The sequence below is a fragment of the Grampus griseus genome (genome assembly GCF_964374135.1).
Source record: "Grampus griseus genome assembly, chromosome: 2".
In the NCBI taxonomy this organism is placed as follows: Eukaryota; Metazoa; Chordata; class Mammalia; order Artiodactyla; family Delphinidae; genus Grampus; species Grampus griseus.
This window is the reverse complement of record NC_139018.1, coordinates 28,282,625-28,308,787: the sequence shown is the minus strand read 5'-3', so window position 1 is coordinate 28,308,787 and position 26,163 is coordinate 28,282,625. Positions and strand designations below refer to the sequence as shown.

General features: G+C 48.9%; 1 pseudogene across 1 annotated transcript; it reads left to right on the top strand.

Moving 5' to 3' along the window:
* The first annotated feature begins 13,764 nt into the window (after window positions 1-13,764).
* Window positions 13,765-14,984, top strand: LOC309819406 (G/T mismatch-specific thymine DNA glycosylase-like; annotated as a pseudogene). The gene has a single exon. The product of its transcript is annotated as a G/T mismatch-specific thymine DNA glycosylase-like (transcript).
* Window positions 14,985-26,163: the final 11,179 nt, after the last annotated feature.

Sequence of the window (26,163 nt, the reverse complement as noted above, 5' to 3'; positions counted from 1 at the left end):
GATGCAAATTGGTTTGGTTCTGACCCTGTCACACCAGGAAGGATAATGATTCTAGCAGCACCGGGCAGGGGAGGGGGCACGTGGTGGGAGCTGGGAGAATTGGTGTCTCACTTTGCATCTTCATTAATGATCTGAAAGACAGGGGTAAACAGCATGCTAATGAAACTTGCAGATGATTGGTGTTACAAACCCCAGAGAGGACAGAGAAATAGCACGCCAAGACCCAGAGAGCTTAGAAATATGGGCAGGAGATTGTCAAATGAGATTCGCCCTAGGGAAATGAAAGTCGGCATGTCAGGAAGGGATGATGGAGGTGTTTCTGTGTGGGGGAGCACAAACCTGGAAAGCAGAGATGGGTGGCAGGGTCAGGCGGCTGAGTGAGGGGATAAGGTTTGGGGTGTGTTGGAGAGACAGAGGAGCTGGCCTTGAGGACCCAGGGGACAAATACCCTGGTGTGTTCCTGGCAGGACTGACTACAGCAAGAAGTCTGAGGCCAACAGTGTGTGCAGCCTGGGGGCCACGCAGGTTGCTCTGGCCTGTTGACCTGTGTCAGCTCCTGGGCCTCCAGCAAGGCTGGGCTCTGACTTCACAGCCACACGCTGTGCCTATTTGCACTCGTCACTGAGGCTAAAAATGCCATTTTGACCTGAATGACTAAAATGAAACAAGCCAAAACACATTTTTAAACTTTGCCCAAAATTATTGGGAACAGGATATTCAAAAGCAGAGGAAAGAACATTTCCCCCCATCTTCAGTGGTTTCCCATTCAATAAGCATGGCTTGGAGGTATAACTCACTTATATTAAGTGCAAAAGTCTTAAGGATGCATACATAAAGTTCAATGATTTTTTTCCCTTGAGCAAATCACTTAACCTCACCAAGCCTGGGTATAGCCGCAGTACGTATCTCATAGCTGTATTGAGAGGTTTAAATGAGATAGAATATATAAGGTAAGGCCTCTGGCACATAGTAAGTAAGCACTCAGAGGTGAGTGATTATTATTACTGTTAGTTACCCTCTAATTTTATTCACTGTGTTTTCCTCTTAACTTCCCCAAATAAATTATAAACTTCTTAAAGTCAGGGACTGTCTTAAAATTCTTTTTCAGTGCATGGATGCTGGAAAAAAAAAAAAAAACCTTCTTTGGTGGATTGATATGTTAGAATTCTTTTTTTTTTTTTCCTCTATACGCGGGCCTCTCACCGCTGCGGCCTCTCCCGCCGCGGAGCACAGGCTCAGGACGTGCAGGCTCAGCGGCCACGGCCCACGGGCCCAGCCGCTCTGCAGCATGCGGGATCCCCCCCAGACCGGGGCACAAACCCGTGTCCCCTGCATCGGCAGGCGGACTCCCAACCACTGCACCACCAGGGAAGCCCAGAATTCTCTTTTAATATGAATAATTTTGTTTTTACCCAACCCAGATCTACTTTCAAGGAAATCTTTCTTCAGAATGGAACAAAACCAAAAAAAGAAACAAAACCAGGTAAAATCCTGATATCACAGAGGTTTTTTTTTTTTTTTGCGGTACGCGGGCCCCTCACTGTCGTGGCCTCTCCCGTTGCGGAGCACAGGCTCCGGACGCGCAGGCTCAGTGGCCATGTCTCACGGGCCCAGCCGCTCCATGGCATGTGGGATCTTCCCGGACCAGGGCACGAACCCGTGTCCCCTGCATTGGCAGGCGGACTCTCAACCACTGCGCCACCAGGGAAGCCCTCACAGAGGTTTTTTGAGACAAACATTCCCCATGAGATTGTGCTAACAACACAGGCACTGTCTGGTGAAATCTTAAGCCAAAGGAAGAGAGCCCAGCCTGATGATTAAGACTCCAATCAGGTTTGAACTAGGATGTCTAACCGTCCAGTTCACTTGGGACTCAGGGGTTTCCTGGGACAAGGGACAGTCCAGCTAATGTGATGGTTGGTCACTGTAGTTTGAATCCAGGCTCTGCTGCTTGATAGCTTTGTGGCCTCGGGTAGGATTCTTAGCCTTGTTGAACTTGGTTTATTCTCCAGTTAAAGGCGGAACATATTGACTTCACCAAGTTGTCAGAAGGATCAAATGAGGTACCCTTGCTAATACTAGCAATGGGAGTATTAGCAGTGTGTTTGACACATAATAAATGCCCAGTAGATGTTGACATAAACTGTCAGAATCCATGTAAAGAAAGTTTAAAAATAGGCACAAATGAGTTTATGATGATAGAAATCAGAAGAATGGTTACTCGTGTCAGGAGACTTGCTAGGAAGGAAGTGGAGGGAGCCTCCTGCAGGGCTAGATATGTTCCAGCGGGCAAGTACTGAGCTTTATAGCCTGTTTGAGGCAAACATGATATTTGGGTTACCAAGGAGGAAATTAAAAGAAATTTATTTTCTATGGGGTAAATTAAACAAAAATCCTCTGGGACCTTTGGTTGTTCTTGCCTTTTCCTTATACCTGCTCCACCCTACAAAACAAAGACTTCTGTTTTCCTAGGCTTACCTGTCCTCCCAGCCTCCATTCATGTAGACACACTTTTGATGTCATTGTCATATGGCCTTGATTTGAAAACCACGTTGTGGTTCTTTGCTTGGCTTTCTCCCTGCCTCCTTCTTTTCTGATATGAGCTACTCTCCCCTCCACAGCCAGTGGGGGCACATAGTTTCCCAAGAGGACTCTCAAAGCTGACTCCCTACCCCTACCTCAGAGCCCCACTGCTGTGACTGTGGAGTCACCAAGTCCTTGTGACCTTCAGAAATACACAGGCTTTGTTAATTCCACTCCCAGGGATACATCCAACGGAAGTGAGTGCTGACTTCCACCAAAAGATGTGCAAGAATGTTGGCAGCGACTTTATTCATGTGAGTCAAAAATTGGCAGAAACCCAAATGTCCATCAATAGGAGAATGAAGAAATAAATTGTCATATATTCCTACAATGGAATGCCATTGGCAATAAAGAACAAACTACTGTACTGCCTCAGAATAACATGGATGGATCTCGCAAACAAGAATGAGGAGCCAATTAAGGCAGGCACAGAAGTGCATTCTGTATGATTCCACTTGTATGAAGTTCTAGAACAGGTGAAACTAACCTAGGGTGGGAGAGGTCAGAATAGTGGTTACCTTGGGTATTGACTGGGAAGGGGCACGAGGAGCCTTCTAGGGTGTTGGAAATATTCTCTATTTGATCTGAGTAGTGGTTACACAGGAGTAGATGTGTGAGTGTGTGTGTGAACATTCATCAAGCTGTACATTTAATAGTTATGTGCTTGGGACTTCCCTGGTGGTGCAGAGGTTGAGAATCTGCCTGCTAATGCAGGGGACACAGGTTCGAGCCCTGGCCTGGGAGGATCCCACATACCGCGGAGCAACTAGGCCTGTGAGCCACAACTACGGAGCCTGCTAGGCCCGTGAGCCACAACTACTGAGCCTGCGCATCTGGAGCCTGTGCTCCGCAACAAGAGAGGCCGCGATAGTGAGAGGCCCATGCACCGCGATGACGAGTGGCCCCCGCTTGCCACAACTAGAGAAAGCCCTCGCACAGAAATGAAGACCCAACACAGCAAAAATAAATTAATAAACTCCTACTTCCAACATCTTAAAAAAAAAAAAAAGAATCCACCTGCCAATTCAGAAGACACGGGTTCAAGCCCTGGTCCAGGAAGATCCCACATGCCGCAGAGCAACTAAGCCCGTGCGCCACAACTACTGAGCCTGTGCTCTAGAGCCTGTGAGCCACAACTACTGAGCCCGCTCGCCTAGAGCCCATTCTCCGCAATAAGAGAAGCCACCGCAATGAGAAGCCCACGCACCACAACGAAGAGTAATCCCCGCTCGCCACAACTAAAGAAAGCCCGCATGCAGCAACAAAGACCCAACACAGCCAAAAATCATTAATTAATTAATTTTAAAAAGATAGTTATGTGCTTTACTGTGTGTAAACTACGCCTCAATTTAAACAAATGAATTTAGGGTCCTCTGAGCCTCTAAAGGGAAATTGATGAAAGCTACCACAGCCCCGTAGAGGTGATTTGGGGCAATAACACAGGAGAATCATCTGGCTTCTGGGCTATGGAGTCAGAAGGAAGGATAGAGGATGGTCAATGTGTTCCTTTGGCAGCTACCTTCCACGCTCCACCAGCAACTGAGCATAAGGGCCTAGGGGCTGTGGTCTGGGCCCTCACTCTGTGACTTTGTTATGGGGGCAGGCTGTCAGTCAAGCTCCAAGAGTCCCCGACATCTCAATGCTTGACTCTTTTGTGAGGGAGCATCATTCTCTACACCCCGCTCTGTGAATTCAGTCCCGAGACAGTGGGCTGCTCCGGGGCCAGGGAGTGGTCTGTGCTTCCCTGTTGCTCCAGAACCTGACACATCTTAGGCTCTCAGTGCACCGTTGCCAAATGGATGCCTGAATCCGTGGCCTCCTGTCACCTATGGCGTTATATAATTCTCCCCAGCTGGAACTGACCACTGATCTTAAAGCCAAAGATGTGCTTTTTGACACATGGGTTATTCAGGTGACCTTTCCTAAAAGAAATGGCATTCCAGGTAAGCTACTGGCATCCCTGACTTGCTTCCATCCAGTGCAGTTCCAGTACTGCCAGAAAAGACCTCCAGTTGTCTCTATAACCAAGTTTCCTAGCACCATCCACTCCTAGCAAAGAGGCTGTGTCTATACTGTAGGTAACTGGAGTTATCAGTGGTGCTGATGGTAGTTTCTCTGGGTTTGGTAATTCCCTTAGATGGAGGCTGGGATGGCTGGGCTGTTTGGTTCCTTGAAGAGATTTCTGTGCTATCCAAATAGGTAGCCATTAGCCACATAAATTCCATTTAAATTAAAAATAAATAAAACTTAAAATTCAGTTCATTACTCTAGCCACATTTAAAGAGCTCAGTAGCCACACATGGCTACTGACTACCATATTGGGCAGTGCAGAGCTCCATACATCTCCATCATCATAGAAAGTTGTATTTGGCACTAGACTGATCATCTTCAAACCCTCTTGGAACCATTGCGGGAGGGAAGGAAGGAACTAAGTAGGATTGGACCCCTACCCCCAGTTCAACGAGAGTCACTCTGCCTATGAATTCAGATTTCAAGTTAGAATTCATTTGGGAGAAAAAGTTCTATTGCTTTTTAATTTTACAATGCTTTTTGGAAAGATAAATGCAAACCATACTTAAAATAAGCACATTGTAAAAATAAATAATTTTAAAATAATTAAAATAAAATAAGCGCACTGTGAAAACTAACATCTTCTTCCCATCCTCTGACTCTCAGACTACTGGTTACCAGCTTGTGGGAGCTACACCCTGTCCTACATCTTGTTTTCCCACTTAATTTTTCTTGGATCTTGTTCAGGTTGGTACATACAGATTTCACAGCTACACATTATCCCACTGCATGGATGTACCATAATTCATTTAGCCAGTGCCTATGATGGACATTTAGGTTGCTTCCAACCTTCTGCTACTACAAACTATGTTGTGATAAACAAACATCCTTGTATTTAAACCTGTGTGCGTGTACAGATATATCCTTAGAATAGATGCCTAGTGAGGGAACTGCTTGCTCGAAGGCCATGTGCATTTTTAATTCTAATATTATATAGATATAGATATAGATATATAATGTAATATATATTGCTGAATTGCCCCCTTAAAATGGTCTTTTCCCCACCACCTCAACAGTGCTGTTACCAGGCATACAGGTCTCCTCCTGAATAACAGTGGCTTCTCTTGGGAGGGTACTCCATTGCCTCCCCACCACACATCCCACCCACTTACCTTTCCTTCTTGTCAGTCCTTCTTGCTGCCAAGAGTGGTTGGCACCTGCCCGAGCATTCACCAGGCCCCCAGGTACTGGCCTAAATCCTGTACTTCAATGTCTCATGCCTCGTGGACTCTTTGCAACACTCTCATGACGTAGCTACTATTATTCCCATTTTACAGATTAGAAGCCTGAGGCTTAGTGATTAACTAACTCGTTCATGGTCACCTAGCTGGTTAGTAGCAGAGCTGGGATTTAGCCCCAGGTCTATCTCACTTCAAAGCCTGGGCTTCTTGGGGAACCAGTAGGCTTCCCCACACCCCCCTCCCTTGCCCCTCCTCCCTGCATGGACACCAGGTGCTCCCCTCTCCCTGTTAATAGCCATCCACCTCTCTTCAGTGTCTGCCTGTGTGCCCGTGAACCCTCCACTCCTGCTCACTCCCTCCTTCCTGGGGTCAAGGCCCACACCTCTCTCTGTGACCCTCCTTCACCAGGAAACCAGTGTCTTGGTTTCCTCTATTCTTGGCCTTGGGACCGCCTCACCTGACCTGCTGGGTCGGCCCATCCCGCCCCCAGGTGATCACCTTGGCCTTCAGGGCTGGGGAGGGAGAAAGCAACGGTTTCCGTCACCTGACCCTGCTCAGCCAATTCACGGAAGACAAGATGTCAAGTTAATGAGCCTGTGGGCCTCTAATTAGCTGTCAATTACCTCAAATTAATCAACTCCTTGCCTAATTAAGCATTGTCGGCAGGTGGGCACAAAGCAGACCATTGTGTGGGAGCCCTGAGAAAAGCGGGGCTGGCAAACTTGGTTAGGATCAGCGCTGTGCATCGCTCCTGTCTCCCCAGCGTGCAGCACTGGGCCCCTCTGCCCACCGCTGTCCCTAGGCACCGGGACCCGGGGACCTCCTGGGCAGCGGGGTGGACGGCGCTTCATGAAGGGAGGTGCAGAGCTTGGAGGCAGGTGGGACTTCTTCAGGGAAGTGGGGCAGTGAGAGCTGCGTGGCCGGGCAGAGGAAGGTCGTTTTGAAGGGGACGGAGGCAGGTCCAAGGGACCAGCTCCTGGCGCTCATCGGAGCTGGGGCGGGGGCTGGGCTCAAAGCTGGGCAGAGTGGAGGCCAGGTCATGGCCGAGAGTTCAGGCCTGTGCGGCTGGGCAGCCTGGCTTCCAGTCCTGGCCCTGCCGCCTGTGAGCTCTGTGATCCCAGAAAGTGACTTCACTTCTGTGAGCCACGCTTTCCATCATTGCAAACAATGAGAGTAACTTCTTAAGAGCTCTTATCAGGCCTCTGTGAGGATTAAATGAGATTGTGCCTGTGAAGCACATGCCGTGCTGTCAGTGTTCGGTGGATTTTGTAGTAGTGACGGTGGAGGTGGGTGAACCGCTCAAGCTATGCACTGTGTCCCCAGATTCTGAGCCCCCAGGCTGCAGTGCACCCCTGATAAATGTGAGTGCGCTGCTGAAGACATGCTGGGTGCTGGATTCTGAGATGTCCCGACTACAACCTCCTCTCCACCCCTTCACATCTCCCAGCACCTTTGAGGCTGCATCCAATGAGCCCTGGGTGCCCCATGGAGCTCAGATGAGGAGACCACAAGTCTCTGACTAGCGACCAGGAAGAAGAGAGCACATAAGGACCCCTCTCCCCTTGGGTCTTGGGGCTGCAGAGCCTAGAGAAGAAGGTGTCTCCCGGCAGCCCCCAGGCACTGAACTCATGCCCTGGCCATGGTCCTGGAGGCTGAACTGGTACCCACTTTCCTTAGCACAGGGCAGGGTGAGGCTGGGGGCCGGCTGGGTAGATCTTTGCCCCCACTGATGGCCAAATGCCTCCACACACAGGCCTGGTCTGTCCCTTCCCCCACTCTAACCAATCCTTGTAATCAACCCACCAAATTTCTCATCTGTACCCCCCATCTCAATCCTGGCACAGGACACCCTCTCCCTGCCTCCTGGGGCAATGGAGGTCCTCAGTCTCACGTCTGAAAGCTTGGAAGTATCTTCCCTCTCCCTGTTTAAACCACTCAGTCATTTAGCAAACATTTATTGTGCCTACTAATTAAAGCTCGCAGTGTAAAGGGGAGATGGTTGGATAAACACAAATCATTAATGCATGCACTAGAGATGTGAGGGACAGAAGGGAGCTAGGATTTATTATGTACCTACGGTATGCTGGCAGAAGTGGCAAAGCCGGATGTGGGTGCCCGTACCTCTGACTCCTGTCCACGAGGAGAGATCAGGTCTGTGCCCTGGGATGGAAGTGGGGATGGGGGCGGGCAGGTGTATGCTACCTCAATCTGGGCCTGGGTAGGTGAGGCCTCCCAGGGAAAGGGAAACTGGAGCTGAGGCTTGCAAGAAGCAATGTATTCCAGATGAAGGGAACAGCATATGTGAAGGTCCAGAGGCATGCAAAGGATATGGAGAGTTCAGCAAATAGAGATTTTCTGAGACGAGCCACAGCAGATGCTCACTGTGCAGTGAGGAAGAGCAGGATCTCAGAGGGCCTTCAAATAAGGCCTTTCTAGTAGGGATTTGGGGACCCCTGGGAAGACTTACCTAAACTCTGACCCCTCCTAGGGGAACTGAATGCCACAGCCATCGAATCCATAATTTAACCAAATGAAGCTGCTTGTGTGGCTCCAGGAGGAAAGGGAAGTATCGCGGGAGTGGGCCTTCCTAAAACCAGCGAAATCATACCATTCTGTGGTCTGCCTTCCCGGAGAACGGCCTGCTTCCCTCCCTTCTGTACCCCAGAGCACCTAGACTGGAACAAGTGCCCAGCAAAGCTTGTGAAATAGTGCAGTATGTAATTTGTTTCTCCCTACCACATACTGACGTGTACATGGATGCAGGAACTTGCTTTAAGCTCTGACATATTTATCCCACTGGAAAATTTGGATCTGAGACTAAGAGTTCCATGTGGGCTTGAGTGGAGGAGACCTAAGTTTGGGAGCTGAAGGGTGGCCGTGGGACTGAGGATCATAGCCAGGCTGCAGGGAGGAGAAGGAAGCAGCAGTACTCAGGAGAAGCTGTGGTTCCCATCTGTCTGGGGCTCGCCCTATCTTAGATCCCACAAGGCCCGCACATCCTTGTGGTCCTTTCTTACTTAAGCAAGTTCAGTTATCTGTACCTACACCCCACCGAGAGTTCCCCACCCCACAGCACCCTGCTATATACCGGCCTGGAACAGCCAGAGGAGCCCCAGCACCCAGGTGGAAAGGCTTCTTACAGACCAGCCAAGGCAGTGGTTCCAGTGGAGCCACAGGCGCACCCAACTCCAGGAATATTCCCACAGAACCGGGGGCTGGTAGATGGCTTTATTACACAAACAGTGCAGAAGCCCAGTGTGTGAGAGAGACAATGAATACATTACACCTGTACGTACCGTTATGTTTAATGTTTACATTCATGTTTATCAAGCTAGATAGTACATAAACACAGTTTTAAAACCAAACAAATACAAAGGGATATAGAATGAAATGTAGGCTTCCCTCACACCCCTGTTCTGCCTTCTGATTTCCTTTCCTACAATCAACCAGCAACCAGTTTTTCAGATACCCTTCCAGAGATTAAAAAAAATAGTTTTATATACTTATCTTTTCTCTTTCACAAGTGGCAGTAAAATATACTGTTCTGCAGCTTCCTTTTCATACTGATATTGTCTTGGAGATTGTCCCAGCTCAAAATGTGTAATAGCAGCCACATAGTGTTCCATTGCCTGAATGTGTACTTTTTTTTTTTTAAAGTTATACAAAATCATCACAGCCAAAAGGAGGCTAACGAGACATGATGACTTGATGTCCTATGATCTTCTGGGACAGAAAAAAGATATAAAGTGAAAACTAAGGAAATACGAATAAAGCACAGACTTCAGCTATTAAAGTATCAATCTTGGTTCATTAACAAGTTTACCATACTAGGGAGTTCCCTGGTGGCCTAGTGGTTAGGATTCCGGGCTTTTAATGCCAGGCGGGGTTCAATCCCTAGTCGGGGAACTGAGATCCCACAAGCCGTGCAGCGCAGCAACAAAACAAAACAAAACAAAACAAAACAAAAAAGGTACACCATACTAATGTCAGATGTTGATAATGGGGACATTTGGGTGTGGAGTTTATGAGAGCTCTGTACAATCTTCACAACTTTTCTGCACGTTTATATTTGTTCTAAAAATGTTTATTTTAAAATAATTTAAAAACATACGGATGTTGAGATAAACAAGGTATCACTTCATGCAAAAGCCTTACTGACCGCTTAGCAGCGCTGCCTCATTATGTAGGTTCCTTAGTCAAACGAGGGAAGCAAAAGTACTTCCCTGAGGCAATATGAGAATTGTTTTACATTTTCAAAGGGTTGTTTGAGATAAAAATGGTGGAACCACTGGCCTAGTCCCACCCTGTCAGTTTACCAGGGGGCAACGGAGGCTAGAAAAGGTGTGACTCGTGCCCGGTCACAGACTATCACCTCAGGTTCTTCCAAGCCCCACGCAGGCACCGGGCTGGTTGGCACTCGCTGCCCACACTGGGCGAATACCTCCCGGGTCTGCTGGGTCAGCAGTGGGTAAGACGACCAGCCGTGTCCTCCCTCCTCGGAGGTAATTTCATTTTAACAGGCTGACATACAAGCTGAAGGAAAGACGCTCTAACGATGGATGTCAGGCACTGGTTAGCAGGGGAAGCCTCTTAGGACCCTTGGCATCCCTCCCCTTGATGCCTCCTAGGAAGGCGGACTGGGCGCGGGCTCACAGGACCCCCCGCGACCCCAGCGCAGCCTCCTGCGTCGGCGCCCTTCCCAGGGCTATCCGCGCCTTCACCACTAGAGGGAGCCGCGAGCGGCCCCACGGCGCCCGGCAGTTCCTCCCCAGGCCCGGCCCTTCACCGCAGATCAGACTTCGCCAGGCGAGGCTCGGGCAAGCCCGGGCCACTTCCAGTCCTCAGGCCTCAAGCCTGCTGCCCTCTGCCGCCCCGACCTCGTGCAGGTGCCCAGCACCCTGAACTTCACCGAGGGGCCCATGCTCAGCCCCCCTACCCAACCCTCTGAAAACCCTCCTGTGCTTCGGCTCCCATTTTATAAATTAGGACCCAAAGAGGGTAACGGTCATGCCCAGGGTGACACAGCTAACGTTTGGCAGAACGAGATGCCCAGGGGGGCCTGGTTCTGACCTCCTTGCCTCAGGGGTTCTCCCTCAAAGGGTCTCAAACCCCCTCACTGTAGCCTTCTATCCAGGTGGGGAAACTGAGGCACAGGGCAGCGCTACGTAGGGTATATACACTGTGTGTGGGTGGCTCAGTCTGCCAAGTGTAGGCAGGAGGCTGCACTGGGAGGCCAGCCCCTTGACAGATGAACACAGCAGGAGAGCCTGTGGGGGGCGGAGGGTGCCAGCCTGCCCCAAGGGGGGAAGGGGTGCAGATGCTGGTGACTCTCTCCTGTGGATGTGTGACAGCTGCAGCCTCGGGTGGGAGGCCAGAGACCCCACACGCTAAGAACTTTCACTCACTGCCTGAGGGCTAATCCCATTACTCTCCTGGACCCTCTGGGACCACCCTCCCTAACCCTCCCTAATCCCCTGCCTCCTTCTGGGAACGGTCCAAGGCCCTACCATGGACCCCTGCCAACCTCAGTCTCCTGCAGACCTCACCCCCTCAGGCCCTATCAGCCTCCTGTGCCCACCCATGCCCAATTCCTGTGGAGGTTCGACCTCCTCCACCTGCCTCCCCTGCCAGCCCTGGCCCTGTCTGCCAGTCCCTAAGCTGCCTTCCCAAAATGGCCTCCAGCTGGGCTCCAGGTTTTGTGAGCCTCCTTGCCCTTCCCAAGCAGGCTTCTGTTTTAGTTTCTGTTGAAGGAATCATCAGGTGAGCGCTTGGGCCCACAGTGTTTTCATCTGTAAAATGATGTTGATCTGATGATACGGTGAGATGCCATATAATAGCAGGTGTTTAGTGCAGCACCTGGCACGAGGGAAACCCCCAAGGTGTCAGCTGCTGATGTAATTACCATCAGTGGGACGGATATGTCAGCTCTGCAAGGGGAATGGATGTATTCTCTTACCAGAAGGCAGCTCCATGGCCTGGGGGCAGATGTTAGAGGGAGGTAGATATGACTCGTACACTGTCCTCACACTAGTGATAGGAGCCACTATGTACACTGGGTATTGGGCTCTTCCTGTAGGCTAGGTGAGGCCTCTCCACCCCCTCATGAGGTAGGTACTACCCATACCCCCATTTTGCAGTTTGGAAACTAAAGTTAAGAGACAGCTGGGAATTCCCTGGTGGTCCAGTGGTTAGGTCTCTGCACTTTCACTGCTGAGGTAACGAGTTTGATCCCTGGTCGGGGAACTAAGATCCCACAAGCCATGTGGGACAGCCAAAAAAAACCCAAAAAAACAAAAGGCAGCTATGAAGTGGTGGAGCTGGAATCAAACACAGCTCTGACTCCAGAATTCTTTGTGGTATTCTACTGCTTTTCAGGATCCACTTCAATGAGAGCTGATGTTTGAGAGATGCCCACCCCCCAAAAGGTAATGGGGCTTCCCATTTGCCAGAAGCATTCAAGGCAATGCTAAGGGACAACCAGTCAGGAGCCCTGAGGTTCCATTACAGGCCCCAATCCCCCCAGTGTCCCCAGCCTCCTGTTTCCAGGGCAGGCCAGGCCAGGTCACTGCCCCCTCCCCAGCCTGGGCACAGGAGGGGCCCCCTTTGGCCCTCAGCCTCCCTCTCTCCTACCTTCTGCTGCTCCTCATTTACATAAATTATCTCTCCCCAATTATCCATCCAGCTGTCCCAACTGTGACCTGTGAATGAATTAAAAACGGGATATAATTTAATAATGGCTGATTAGAAGGAGATTACTTGTTATATAAAAAGGAAAAGCCAAGAGCCAGCTAGTTGCCCTTAATCTGAGCCAATACCATCGTTATTCGGGAAAGGCTACCCTGGCCATCATCAGGCAAGGCAGGCATGAGGACGAGGGTTAGGAGAGAGCCCAGGTGGGGCCAGACCACCCCAGAGAGAAGACCAGGGTACTGGGAGCTGGGAAGTTGAGTCCCAGGCAACTCCTGTTACTTCCCTGGGCCTTGCTCCGTCCTTCTAAGTGGGCTTGGGTAGTTTCGGGGGCCCCTTCTTGCTCTAAAGTCTAGATGCCCTCAAATCAAACCACTGGGCTTTCCCAAGGCAGCCACTGCCTCCACAACAGAGCCTGCCCAGCCCCTGCTGGCGTAAGAACTGGGAGTTCAAGAGTCTGGTGCCTCCTAGGAACACACAGCAGCTGGGGATGCGGACCTCCCCAGGAGGGGACCCGGCTGTCTGGGGTAAGTGATAGAGAAGGGACTGGGGTTGGTTGCACCAGGAAGGCTCCATGGAGGAGAGACTGACAGAAACAAAGAGTGTGTGAGTGCCCAGCAGGATCTCTGGGCCCCCTTGCCCTCAGGTGAATGACTGGATGTAGTGGCAAGGACATGTCTCCGAGATTCCCAGTCACCCTTTCAGCCTCAGCTCACGTGCACCTCCTCCAGGAAGCCTGCCCTTGATCTCCCCAGCTTTGTGGTCTCCCCAGTGCTCCCATATTTGTCCACCTGCTTGTGGTGTCCATCTGCTTATGGGGCATTTGTGTCCCCGTTTGTGAGTTCCTCAAGGCCAGGGGCCAGCTTTTTATCTCTACGCCACCAGTGCCAGGTACACAATTTTTGCTCAACAACATCATTGAATAAATAAAGATACCTCCTCCAGAAAGCCTTCTGTGATTGCCCGAGTGTGGGTTCTGTGCTCCCAAGGTACACTGTGATTATGCCTTTAAAAATAAGGTAATTCGGGCTCAGGCCAGACAGAAGCTCAGGGAGGAGGGGGGCGGTGACTAGAAACTTGGGGGAGGAGCTTGAGCGCCAGCCGCTGTCCCAGTTCTGCCAGCAATCGAGTCTAAGTGTCTGGTTATTACCCTACCGCAGTACGTGCGTGGGCAGCGGTACTAGAGAGGCCAGTGGCTCGCTTGCCCGGCAGGAGTACCTGCGCGCGCTATCGGCAGCAGGGAATGGAAGCGGAGGACGCAGGCAGCTATTCCCTCCAGCAAGCGCAAGCTTTTTATACGTTTCCATTCCAACAAAAGATGACTGAAGTTCCTAGTATGGCAGTTATGAATGAACAAGAAATGCCAGCAGAAGTTCCAGCCCCAGCTCCTGCTCAGGAACCCACACAAGAGACTCCAAAAGGAAGGAAAGGAAAACCCAAAACAACAGAACCAAAAACTCCAGTGGAACCCAAAAAACCTGCTGAGGCCAAAAAAATCTGGCAAGTCCACAAAATCAAAAGAAAAGCAAGAAAAAATTACAGACACATTTAAGGTGAAAAGTAGACCAGTTCAATAGTGTTTCAGAAGCTGAACTTTTGACCGAGACTCTACCGGACATTTTGACCTTCAATCTGGACATTGTGATTGTTGGCATAAACCCAGGACTAATGGCTGCTTACAAAGGGCATCATTACCCTGGACCTGGAAACCAATTTTGGAAGTGTCTGTTTATGTCAGGGCTGAGTGAGGTCCAACTGAATCACACGGATGATCCCACTTTACCAGGGAAATAGGGTATTGGATTTACCAATATGGTGGCAAGGATAACACCAGGCAGCAAGGATCTTTCCGGTAAAGAATTTTGTGAAGGAGGACGTATTCTAGTGCAGAAATTACAGAAATATCAGCCACGAATAGCAGTGTTTAATGGAAACTGTATTTATGAAATTTTTAGTAAGGAAGTTTTTGGAGTAAAAGTTAAGAACTTAGAATTTGGACTTCAACTGCATAAGATCCCAGACACAGAAACTCTCTGCTATGTTATGCCATCATCCAGTGCAAGATGTGCTCAGTTTCCTCGAGCCCAGGACAAAGTTCATTACTACATTAAGCTGAAGGACTTAAGAGATCAGTTGAAAGTCAGTGAGTGAAACACAGACATTCAAGAGGTGCAATGTACATTTGACCTACGGTTAGCCCAAGAGGATGCAAAGAAGATGGCTGTGAAGGAAGAAAAATATGATCTGGGTTATGAAGCAGCGTGCGGTGGTGCTTATAGTGAAAATCCATGCAGTAGTGAACCTTGCAGCTTCTCTTCAAATGGGCTGACAGCTGACAGTGGAGAATCAACTTTCAGTGACATTCCAGATGGGCAGTGGATGACCCAGTCATTTACAGACAAGATTCCTTCCTTTAATAATCACTGTGCGATGCAAGAACAGGAAGAAGGAAACCATGCTTAAGAATGGTGTTTCTGGGCTTCCCTGGTGGCACCGTGGTTGAGAGTCCGCCTGCCAATGCAGGGGACACGGGTTCGTGCCCCGGTCCGGGAAGATCCCACATGCTGCGGAGCGGCTGGGCCCGTGAGCCATGGCTGCTGAGCCTGCGCGTCCGGAGCCTGTGCTCTGCAATGGGAGAGGCCACAACAGTGAGAAGCCCGCGTACAGCAAAAAAAAAAAAAAAAAAAGAATAGTGTTTCTCAGCCCTGCTTAAATGCTGCAGTTTTAATGCAGTTGTCAAGAAGTGGCCCTCGGTTTTATTCATATTTTCCTCTGGTGATGTAATCATGGTACCGTAGAATCAACTGTACAGACCTAAGCAGTTTGGAAGGAGAAAGTAGAGTTCTTTATGTATGAGTTTTTATATTGGAATTAATCATCATTCCAGCTATTTATCAACTATCTTTCATTTATGAAGAAATTGATTTTCTTTTGGGAGTCACTTTTAACCTGTAATTTAAAAATGCAAGAGTCTGCATATTTACACTTGATTATTAACTGTGCGTAAACTTAGATGCACCGTTATCCCTTTCATACGTAAGAAGGGCATGCTAATGATAAGATTCCCACTGGTAAAGAGGCAAATGTGCTGATTTTCATCTGTGAGGTTAACCCTCAGTGGAGTCTCATTTGGTAGTTTTTAGTGGTGTTTGATGGGCTTCCTTAGTTGTATTCACACTCAGACCTCCTTGCTTTACCAGTGGTGAGCATCTGTGAGAGTTGCTTGGTAGTAGAGTTGGAGAGTATGGCCTTGCAGCAGCAAGGCTAACCCAGCCTTACCTTTCAGGGCCATGAGCCCTGGCTTTGGCCCTCTCACCCCCATGTGCTGGTCCTCTAGTAGGCAGAAACTATTCTGCTGGGATGGTAAGTTCCAGAGAGTGCAGAAGACCTTTTAAATTTTGCTACTTCATCTGTGTTTTACTTGAGAGACATACATTTGATAGGGAAGGAACTGAATTTCTCAGTATCTATCACCATTCAAATTTTATCCTCCTTGGCTTTAAGCATGTAACATGGAAATGATGAGAAATGAACTTTCAGGTTGACTAACAAGATGCTGGAGGTGTTTGATAATCTTGTTTAAACTGGTGCTTTATATACATGAGATGTACTAAAATAAATAATACAGGATTTTTCTTGCTAGGTAAATCGAATAAGCCAGTAATTTTTTTTTTTTTTTTTTTTTTTTTTTTTTGCGGTACACAGGCCTCTCACCGCTGTGGCCTCTCCCTCCGCAGAGCACAGGCTCCGGACGCGCAGGCTCAGCGGCCATGGCTCACGCGCCCAGCCGCTTCGCGGCATGTGGGATCTTCCCGAACCGGGGCACGAACCCGAGTCCCCTGCATCGGCAGGTGGACTCCCAACCACCACGCCACCAGGGAAGCCCTAAGCCAGTAATTTTAAAAAATTCTTTCTCTTCATCGTTGCTATTTGTTACTGTGGACTAAGTGAACCTCGTGGCCAGGTTGCTTTGAAGTAATGTATCTTTGTGATTTTCTAATTTATTTTCCATGGTGCTACAAATAGTCCAGACTACTAGGCCTGGTGGATATCAAAGCTGGGTATTTAGAAATGCCAGTTGCATTTACTTCTGATCACCTCTGAATATTCTGATTTTATACCTACCCAGGGAGCATGCTGTTTCTTGATATGAAAATATTTATGAGGTTTTGGTATTTTTCTAAAAGGTTATATAGCCTGTTTTTTTTGTAATAAGAGATACAAATTATTGTTGTGAATCTTCACATGCTTTTTTAGCTGTAGCTATGATGGATTTAATTTTTCCTTTAGTCTAGGTAAAGCTGTGTAAAAGTCATTCATGTTATTTAAATCACATCCTGTACTGCTGTTTACATGGATGTTTTGTGCAGGTGCTTTGAAGTGCCTTGCATCAGGGATTAGGAACAATTTAATTATTTTTTCATGGGACTATGTAAAGCATGTAACTAGATATTGCTTTGGTTCTTAACGATTATAACCTTACATAGCTTCCTTTTTTTTTTTGAGTGGAGAAAATAGCCTTTAAATTATGATGGACACTCTCTAGAGAATGGGTTTGAAGATTTTTTTCAAGTGTACAGTAATGGTGTTTTTCATTAAATATGACAGATGGATGGTAAATGTTGATATACCCTATACACAACAATATGAGACTTTTTCATTGAATAATATTTTAGAAGTTTTTAAATTCATTTGAAACTCTGATGGTTTTTACAATAAAAAATATTGAAGATGGAAAAAAAAAATAAGGTAAGTCACAGGATTTCCCTAGTGGCCTAGTGGTTAGGATTCCAGGCTTTCACTACTGTGGCCCGGGTTCAATCCCTGGTCAGGGAACTAAGATCCCGCAAGCAACGCAACGTGGCCAATAAATAAATAAATAAATAAATAAGGCAAGCCACTTATGGAGAAGTAATATACATGGACCAATAGTTATAGATAAAAATGGATGGATAGACAGAGAGCTCGGAGTCAGACTGCCTGTATATGAACCCCAGGTCCACTACTTCTGACCGCATGACCTTGGGTTCTTCCCAAGGTCTCTTGTACTGTGCCTCAGTTTCCTCGTCTATACAATGGATGTATTTAATATTTCCTACCTCGTAGGGTTTTGTTTTTTAATTGGTCACGCCACGCGGCACGTGAGATCTTAGTTTCCCGACCAGAGATCGAACCCGCACCCCTTGCATTGGAAGCTCAGAGTCTTAACCACTGGACTGCCAGGGAAGTCCCCCTCGTAGGGTTTTTATGGGGACAACATGGGTGAATAGAGAAAAGCACTTACAACTGTGCAGGGTACATAGTGAGCAATTGGTAAGCACTTGTGGGTGTTGCAGTGCATGTCACACTATTCGGTTTTCTTGCCAGTGGTGGGATCTCTGAAAACAGGACTGGACTTCTCATCTCTGTTGATGGGGTTGGATGGACAGACAGGCCTGCACGGGGCTATCTCAGCAGTCCTGGCTGCTGCTTTCACACTGAAAGTTCCAAGGGGGCACACGTTGGGCAGGACCAGCACATTTCTCCCACCATTGATGGAGGATCTGCTCAGTGTCAGACCCAGAGTCCCAGCCCTTCCCAAAGAGGCTCACAGCTTTGCGGAGAGCAACACACCCATGAAAGGGGTCTGATCTCATGGTTCAGGTCTGGGCCATGTGTCCCACGTGGTCAGCTTCAGAGGATGTCTGCCAGGCCTGAGCTTGTATGAAGGGGCCAAGCCCCTGGAGGAAACGGGCATGCTGACCAGGGAGGGAAAGCTAGAGTCCTCTGCAGCAGCTGACTTAGGGCCATCAAGGAGCAGACGACAAAGGGAGCACGGTCTGCAGTGCCAGAGGCTGGGAACGGTTGGGGTAGATTCCAGAAAAGGTTGATTTCCTCAGAACATAAGGAGGCATAAGGTGTATGCGTGCACAGTAAGTGTTTGCTGACTGGCAAACTGAGCTGCTCCAGAAATTTTCAAACATTCCCAGTTATGAACATCTTGATTCCTTATGCGTGGGGAGGGGCCTGGGAATCTGTATATTTGACAAGACCTTAGGTAAGTCTCATGAACAGGCGGTTTCCTCTGCCATCCCATCCTCCAGGCCCGGGAGCTGCAGTGCCCTCGGAGAACGGGGCTGACTGTGACCTCACCTTGCCTCTGACATCCCATCGAGCCCCTACTCCACTCATACCCAGCCCAGGACAACCTCCCTGGTGGAGCCCAGAGCATATCCGTCCATACTGCAGCAGGAGGCCTCGCAGGCCAGCCTGGGCTGTGGGATAATTTGATATTCAAATCCTGGCAAAGACCTGCTTCAAATTGCTGCAAATTAAGCTGATTTTGTCCCTCCGAATGAGGGATTTGCTCCTGTGGATCAACCCTTCCGAGGACTTGATGAGGTCAGGATTAGAGCCGGAGGGCCGGAGAGAAAAGCCTGAGGTGGCAGGCTGGAGGGCTGCTTCTTGGTGGGAGGGCGAGCCCGGCCTCTGTGTGTCTCTCCCCAGCCCCGGACTTAGGGAAGTTTCCCAGAGTCTCAGAACTCAGCTCTTCACTGTGATGCGGGGTCTCTGGGCCCCTGAGAGGCCAGCCTTGCCGCCCCTGGCCCCATCCTCAGGAGAGCCCAGCCCTGTAAAATTCCCAAAGTGGACCACATCTCATCCTTCCAAGCATCTGAGAGCCAGGGCCCAACTGATCACCCCCATTTCACCGATGAGGAAACAGAGGCTGCAAGAGGTGAGATGAGGCTCTGCTGGCCAAAGACGACCTGGACTCAACCTCTGCCACCAACCTGCTGTGTGACCTTGAGCAAAGGACCTCTGTGAGTCTCCTCGTAAGGATTACTGACAACGTGCACAGCGCCAGACACGTGGCAAGCACGCCATTAAGCATCGGCCAAGGTTACTACCCACACAGCAAGCACAGGCCAAGGCCCTGAAGCTAGGAAGCGGCAGAACAGGGATCAGGACCCGGCCTCTCTGGCCTGACTGAGTCACTGCCCCCCCCCTCCACCCGCCTTCTCCTGGAGGTCTGCGCCTGCTGACGGCGCCCCTCCCTGGCAGAACCTCATTTCCATCTGTTTTATCAAGGCCTGTACTGTATGTTGCAGCCATTTCGAATTGCACCATTAAAGATTTTATGCTGGAGACGTTAAAATTAAAAAGATCTATGTGCAAAGAGTCACAACGAATTTAATCAACTTGATTTAATAGAAAACAGCAAATGGAATTTATGATGCTCCAAAAGACAAGGGAATTTTTTTTTCAACAAAAAATAATAAAAAGCACTTTCTGGAAAACAGAAAGTGGAGTGGGATGGGGGTGGCTCCCCATCTGAGAGTTTATCAGAACCTAATCCGCGGCCAACAACCCCAGTCGGGGCGGTTTGCCCGCTAATCCCAGCTGCCATTAAAATATTAAAGATAAATCTAATCGTCTCTTTATCCAAAATAAGCGACTTTTGTGGAGGAGAAAACATATAACCCTTTGGGAGGAGAATTAGTCCTAATGCATCAAATGGAATTCGGTCCAGGCTGGGGCGAAATAGGGTTTAGAGTCAAATGAGATGGTAATAGAAATAAAGCCCAGAATAACAAATTAAAAACCCTCATTTACACGAATTAAAAGGGCGCACAAAAGGGCTGGAAGCCCAGGCCTACACTCCTCATCCCCCAGGCCCACTCCCCCCTCCCCTGGTCTCGCCTGCCCAGCTCCTCACCCACTCACAGGCCCCCAGGAGAGGAGCCACTGCCTGACCTCATCCTCTCAACTTGTGTCCCGCAGCTTCCTGCGGACTCCCCAGCTTCCCGCCCCGAGCCCAAGTCCAGGCTGGGTTCCTGAAGGCTGACTGAGCCTTTAGGCATCTTTCCACATCCCTGGGGTGGGCTCTGGGGTCAGACAGAACTGGGCTCCTGTCCCAGGGCCGCCCCTCACTATGTGAGGTCTTGGTTTAATTTCTTAAACTCCCCAGGCCCCTGCTAAATTCACGGGAAAATGCGGATAACACTAGTCTCCACCCTTACACAGCCTCTCTCCACGGCCTTGACCTCATTGCTGCCTGCCGCCCTAGCTCCCCTGGATTCAACAAGATGACATCAGGACAGCCCCAGGCAGCTTGGCCACTAAGGGACCCTGGGGAGGTCAGACCTGTGCCCCTGGAAGGCAGGAGAGCTCAGCAATGGGCCAGCCTGGAAGGCAGGGGGGCAGCCAGCAGCCATTTTAAAGAACTAGGTGGGGTCACCCCTAAATTGTCACTCGAGAGGCCTGAGGCCACTCCAGGTCTTCAGGCTTCTCACTAAGCAGCGCTGTGTCCCCTGAGGTTGCCTCAGGGTTGATCTGTGGCTCCTCCTTCATGGTGGGATTTCGGGGGCTCTGACACATACCTCCCCCAACCCGGGAAACCCTCACCTTCGGGTCCAGGTCTGAATTCCCTACATTAAAATCACACTCTCTGCCTTAATAGCAAGATGCTTAGCAAAGGAGACACACTCAAATAACAAAAAAAGAAAACAGAAAAACAAGAAAAATAAAAAAAGGAGACACACTCCCCTCCAGAGGATTCAGGGGCCCCTCCCTGAACCATCACGAAGTTGACGGGTACAGACCAGTATGACAAACCCGCTCCCAAGAGCCTGTCTGGACGGCGGGCAGAAGAGGGGGAGAAGGGGGCTCTCATGCCTGAGACACCCCGTACACACACACAGGAGGGCAGGAGTACACCTCTGACCTCCCCCCGCCTTCTTAACAAATCCACTTGAACGGGAAGTTCATGCTGACAGCATTTTATTATGGGATATTAAGTGGAATCGGATTGCGGGGCTAAAGCTTTCCCTGGCTGACTTTCTGTGTTCTGTTGGCCTCCTCCCCTCTGCACCCACCAGAGTCCCTCCTCCCTCTAGGGAGTGCTAGGAGGGGGTCTCTCCTCTTACCTTCTTCAACACCTACCTGACCCCCACCTTTGGACTATGCCAAGTGGTAATTCTGGGAAATTGGGCTGGGCTGGAAGACATCCCTGGCCACTTGGGAGTGGGTGACCTTCTCCCCAGGATGACTGACCGGAAACGTGAGGAGATGCTGGATGGGATGGGGTTTTCCCAGAGAGGCGTCCTAAGCCTGAGGTTTGATGGGCAAGTGTTGAGGGAAGGTGGTCACAGGTGAAGGAGCTGGGGTGGCCCGTTGCTGCAAGCTACCTTAGCACATGGGGAAGGGGCTGGATTCCCAGAATAACACACAGTTCTGGGTTAGCAAATAGTTAGCATCATTATACAAGGTTGTTGTAAGGATTAAAAGGAAATGTAACATTTGTGAGTGTCTACCATGTACCAGGCACTGTGGCAAGGGTTTTACATGCATTCTCTCACTTATTCCTCACACCTCCATAATGTGGATTCTTTCATTATCCCCATTTTACAAAACAGGAAACTGAGGCTCCCAGAGGTCGAGTAAATGCCAGGGTCTGATCCCAGCCATCTGACTCCAGAACTGTGCTTTTAGCCACTACACCATAATAGCTCATATCAGGTGCTATACTAGCCACTTATGATAAAATGGTCAAGGTGTGAGCTCTGGTGCCAGATGGCTGGCCAGGTAGTATACGGGCTTGTCCACAATTCTTCCCTCCCTGTCTACCCTTGTCGTGCCTTCCCTGGTGGGAGGAGTTTATTGCCCCACTTCATTGCCTTTGGTCTTTGCTATGTGACTAGCTTCAGCCGATGGGATATGAGCAGGTATGACCCAAGCAGAGGCTTTAAATGGGTTTGTGTGCTTTGGCTGCCTCTGCTAGAAGAGCATGCCTTTGGTAGCCACAGTCCCAGAATGAGAGGTACGAGGCAGACCCAGAAGCAACCCACAGGTCACACCCAAGCCTAGCTGCGCCTGGACCCTGGGACCCAGAGCGAGAGATAAACCGCCTGAGATGTGGACATTGTTGTTACACCTTACTTGTAGAAGCCATGGAGTTGCCCTGCTCAGACACAGTTCAGGAGAGAACTAGATGTTCAGGTGCAAGAGTGCAGTTAGCAGACAGCCTCCAGCTGCAGCCTCTTCCAGATCCACAGCAGTGCTGTTTGATTTTTTCCCAGCTTTACTGAGATATAATTGACAGATAACATTGTGTAAGTTTAAGGTGTATAGCATGTTGATTTGATACATTTATAATCTGCAAAATGATTCCCGCCATAGTATTAGTTATCACCTCCATCCCATCACATAGTTATCATTTCTTTTTTGTGATGAGAATATTTGAGATCTACTCTCTTGGTAACATTCCAGTATATGATCCAGAATTACTCGTTATCATCACTCACCCCAGTGTTTGAGTGACTGGGCGTGGTGAGGGTCCTAGGGCCTGGCCATTTCTGCCCAACCCAAGCCTTCTTTAGCGGGCAGCCTTTGCTCCGGAGCTCCCCATTAGATTGGCTGAGACTTTGTCAGAGCTGCCTTGTGGTTTGAGGCTCTCCCTGTCCCATCCTGCTCCCCCTCCCCTTTACCTTTCACAGGGTTACCCCCACTCCCACCCCCAAATAAACCACTTGCCTTCCTAACCCTGTCTCATTATCTGCTTTCTTGAGTACTTGAACTGACACAGCCTTATTGCCACAAAACCTGACTGTGCAATTCACTAGCTGCCTGACTGTAACCGTACGATGACTCAGTTTCCTCATCTGTAAAGAGAAGATAACAGAAACACCCATCTCATAGTTTTTTTGTGGGTATTGAATAAGATAATCCATGTACAGTGCTGAGCACTCGATAAACGTTAACTGAGATTGCCAGAGGTAGTTGTAACTCTCAATAAATAAATGCTAGCTACATATGAATGATATAGGATAAAATATCAAGTCAACAGATATAAATCTAGGGCGGATCTTAAAAGACTGAAGTGTGAGAAGGGTGGGCAGATGAGTTGCAATTGTGGACAAGTATAAAGCAGAAAAAAATAACGAAAACTTTCAAGTGAGATGGTCGATATATTCTGAGCCATCATTTGTAACCAGAAAAAAGATTTCCAGACTTCTATATGATCTTTCACCTTCTAAATACTTTCATGCTTATTTTCCTCCAAGAAGGCCAGGAATGGCATCACCATCTCCATTTTACAGGTAAAGGGACTGAGGCACAGAGAGGCTAAAAGACTCACCCCACAGCACACAAGTAAGTGTTAGAGGCAGAAGTGAAACCATGTTTGTAGCTCTCCGTGCGCAGAGAATATCGGGCATCATGGAAAAGCACCAAAACAAAAAACTTAGGGGCTTCCCTGCAGCAAAGTCAAGTTGGTGCTACCTAGACCACTACAAAAGCTATTCTAGGGGACACTGGAGAAGTTCTCTAGATAGCACAGAAGAGAAGAGAATCAAGTGAGCATCAAAGTTTGTGAGGTTGGAGAGGAGAGACAGATCCAAGAGGGATTTCTAGCTGTCAGGACTTGGGGATAAGCCAGATCTCTGCTGTGATGGCAAGTCCTTCAATTTTCTCCCAGGTCAAAACATTTGATTTCAAATCCTTCTCCAAGGTATCAGTGAAGTGTCACTTATGGCCTCTAGTAACAGAGACCGGACACCAGTCGTTTAGACACTGGTGGGGGAAAAAAAAAAAGGAAATTTCTTTCTCTCTGTATAAAAAAAGCTCTTTGGGGGCAGTCCAGGGCTGATATGGTGGCTCCTGGGTCTTCAGGCACCCAGACTCCTAATCTTCACTCCACTTTCCTAATGTTGGCTTCCATCCTCAAGGTCACCTCATAGCCCAAAACAACTGCTGAAGCACTAGCCATCATGTCTGTGTTCCAGACAGGAAGCTGGAAGAAAGGCAGAAAGAGCAAAAAGGGTGTGTGCTAAATGTCTTAAGATTTCTGCTCATATTTCATTGGTTACAACTTTATCAAATGGACACTTTTAGCTGAAAAGGAGGCTGGGAAATGTAATCTTTTATCTATGGACATCACCACTCTGAATAAAATTAGAGTTCTGATACTAAGGCAGAGGAGAGAACAGAAATTGGGTAGGCAACCACCAGTCTCAGCATGCCCATAAACATAGATTTTATTAAGACATCTCTCTCCAAAGCCCTTCTCTTTATTACCCCGTATTATTCATAGCTCAATGGCCCAAATTAGATTTTTAAGGGAAATTAAGGTTCCCAGGTTAAATTGTGTTGGGGAGTAGTGTTAGGTACTATACCCACAACTTTAAAAATTTGGTTTCAGGGTTATGAACAACTCTGTCTAACTTGACCCAAAAAGGAATTTACTAGAACAATACTGAGTAACTCAAAGATTCTCCAGGAGGTTGGGAAACTAGAATCAATGCCCAAAAGCTTGTCACAGTACTGGTCTGGTGAAGAAGCCACTGCCGTTACTGTCCCCTTTACTGGATCCTAAGTGCTGGATCTCCCACTGCTGCCACCACTAACCCTGAGCAAGGAATTCTGCTGCTAATCTGTCACTCTGCAAGTTGGGCTTTGCTGCAACCACACTGCTACCAGAGGAGGTTCTCCCAACAACTTCTGCTTCTTTGTGTCCTTGGCTCCCCATTCAAAGTCCAGGGTGGTTGCTTCTGATTGGTGGAGCCCAGGTCACATGCCATGTTCTAGCTGCAAGAGAAGCTGGGAAAGCAAGTGTCTGGCATTTCCAGTTTTGTTGCAGCATTGGGGCTCGGTCTTCCAAAGAGTCTTGGAACTCATAAGTTGGGAAATTCTCAACCTGATTCTCAAATAGGAATCAGGTTCAGATGATGGACAGCCCACAGAATAATAAATGACTATCACAGGACTTTGTAGATGTTCTTTCACATAAACCGCACAACAACTCATTTTATGCATGATAAAACTGAAGCTCAGAGAAGTGAAGTAACTTGCCTAAGGCCATGCAACTAGTAAGGACAGAGCTGCCCGCCCCAGAGGGCCAATAAGTAAGGAATCAGGAAATCTGTGGGATCAGACCCTGATGGTGCCTCTTTCCTTCCCCGACTGGATGCAGCATTGCCATGGCTCCCTTGTGCCCACCTGCCTCCTGGGTCTCTGGTAAAGCCACCCTCTAGGACATAGGCCCATCGCCTCCTTTCAGTGATCCTCCTCCAGGCCCCCCGGCTTTCTTGCCATTTACAGTAGCTTAATATTAATGGCTTCTGCAGGCAGCTCTACTGACCACCAGGACCTGCCTGGATCTGAGCCTCCCCCCTGATTCTGAGAAATAGATGGAGGCCGAACTTCTGAGCACAGGGAGATGCCCTTGAGCCAGATCAGGATCCCATGGGAAAAGCTCTGGGCCTGATGAGAGGGCTGCTGGGACTCTAAGGATAACATAGAAGCAGCCATCAGAGAGACTTCTGGGCTCCAAGATCTCTGAGCTTTAAAAATTTACTCTGCCTTAGGGATAGCGCTAGCTGCTTTCAATTTTTTTTTTTTTTTTTTTTGCCGTACGCGGGCCTCTCACCGTTGTGGCTCCTCCCGTCGCGGAGCACAGGCTCCGGACACGCAGGCCCAGCGGCCATGGCTCATGGGCCCAGCCGCTCTGCGGCATGTGGGATCCTCCCAGACCGGGGCACGAACCTGTGTCCCCCGCATCGGTAGGCGGACTCCCAACCACTGCGCCACCAGGGAAGCCCTGCTTTCAATTTTTTTTTTTTTTTTTTTGGAGTAATCCCCAGTCCATCCTCTTCTCTCCCTCCCC